At 47.5% G+C, this 1,951-nt stretch overlaps 1 protein-coding gene across 5 annotated transcripts in view; it reads right to left on the bottom strand.

Moving 5' to 3' along the window:
• The window catches only part of RASAL2 (RAS protein activator like 2), a 353,784-nt gene that overhangs the window by 184,206 nt on the left and 167,627 nt on the right, over nt 1–1,951 (bottom strand). The window lies entirely within an intron of this gene.

Below are 1,951 nucleotides of genomic sequence, written 5' to 3'. Positions count from 1 at the left end.
AAAAAACCATATACATACCTTAATATTAAGATACTTTATGACCAAATAATGCTAGCCATCAGCTGAGCGTTCAGTGGTCACAGTCTGCTGGCTGGTGGAGGATCTTGCCTCCACGTGGATGGCTGCTGACCGATCAGGGCGGTGGCTGCTGAAGGATGGGGTGGCTGCGGCTGTTTCTTACAATAAGGCAGGAGTGACATCTGCCACATCAGTGGACTCTTCCTTTCTCTAACAATTTCTCTGTAGCATTTGATACTGTTTGGTAGCTTTTTACCTACAGTGGAACCTCTTTTAAAACTGAGGTCAGTGCTTTGAGACAACACCATTGACTGCTCTAACCACTAAGTTTCTGTTGTATTCTAAATCCCGTGGAGCCATTTCAGTACTCTTCACGGCATCTTTCCCCAGGAGCAGATTTCATCTCAAGAAGCCACTTTTTTGCTCATCCCGAAGAAGCAGCTCTTATGGACTCAGGTTCTATCATGAGATTGCAGCAATTCAGTCCCGACTTCAGGCTCCACTTCCAGCTTACTTCTGTTGCTATTTCTACATCCACAGTTGCTTCCTCCGCTGAAGTCCCGAATCCCTTAGAGTCTCCCATGAGGGTGAAACTCAACTTGTCCCAAACTCTTGTTAACGTGGATATTTTGACCTGTTCACATGAATCACCAGTGCTTGCTTTCTTTTTTTTTTTTTGAGAGAGTGAGAGGGTGCAAGTGAAGGAGGGGCAGAGAGAAAGGGAGAGGGAGGGGAGAGAGAGAGGGATGAAGAAAGGGAAGACAGAGAGAGAGAGCGCGAGCACGAGCGAACAGCGGGGCTCACCCGGTCAATCACAAGTGTTCTCACTGGCATCTAGAATGGTGAATCTTTTCCAGAAAGTTTTCAATTTATTTTGCACAAATACCTCTTTGGCAGCTGCAGCTTTATGAAATGTATTTTTCTTTTTCTTTCTTTCTTTCTTCCTTCCTTCCTTCCTTCCTTCCTTTTCTCTCTCTCTCTCCCCCTTCTCACTTTTTTTTTTTTAAAGAAATGTATTTCTTAAAGAATAAGACTGAAGGTTGAAATGACTCCATGTTCCGTGGGCTGCAGAATGAATGCTGTGTTCACAGGCATGAAAACAACAGGAATCTTGTTATGCATCCCCATCAGGCCTCTTGAGTGACCAGGTGCACTGTCAGTGAGCAGTCACATTCTGAAAGGAATCTTCTTTCCTGAGCAGGTCTCAACAGTGGGCTTGAAATATTCAGGCCACCTCTTATAAACAGATGTGCTGCCACCTGGGCTTGTTGTTCCCTTTCGAGAGCACAGCCAGAGCGGATACAGCAAGACGCTTACGGGCCCTGGGGTTTTCAGAACGGTAAACGAGCATTGGCTTCCATGTCAAGTCACCAAGTGCACGAGCCCCTGACAAGAGAGTCAGCCTGTCCTTGGGAGCTGTGAGGCCAGGATCGACTTCTCCTCTCCAGCTATGGAAGTGCCAGACGGCCTCTTCTTCCCCATAGGAGGCTGTTTCCTCCACACTGAAAACCTGTGTGCGTTGCAGCCACCTTCAGGAATGATCCCAGCCCGATCTTCTGGACAACTTGCTGCAGCCTTTGCATCAGCGCTTGCTGCTTCAGCTTGTACTTTCGTGTTTTGGAGATGGCTTCTTTCCTTCCTTAAATCTCACGAACCAACCTCTGCTGGCTTCCAGGTGTTCTTCTGCAGCTTCCGCGCCTCTCTCAGCCTTCACACAATTGAAGAGTTAGGGCCTCGGTCTGGAGTAGACTGGCTGAGGGGAATGTAATGTAACGGCTGGTTTGGCCCTCTATCCAGACCACTGGAACGGTCTCTGTATCAGCAGTAAGGCTGTCTCACTTTCTTATCGAGTGTGAGTTCCCTGGAGGAGCACCCATAATTTCCTCCAACTACTTTTCCTTGGCATTCATAATTTGGCTAACTGTTTCGGGTA

Source organism: Suricata suricatta, chromosome 3 (genome assembly GCF_006229205.1).
Source record: "Suricata suricatta isolate VVHF042 chromosome 3, meerkat_22Aug2017_6uvM2_HiC, whole genome shotgun sequence".
Classification (NCBI taxonomy): domain Eukaryota; kingdom Metazoa; phylum Chordata; class Mammalia; order Carnivora; family Herpestidae; genus Suricata; species Suricata suricatta.
Note: the sequence above shows the minus strand (reverse complement) of the source record. Positions and strands in the feature narration are given on the sequence as shown.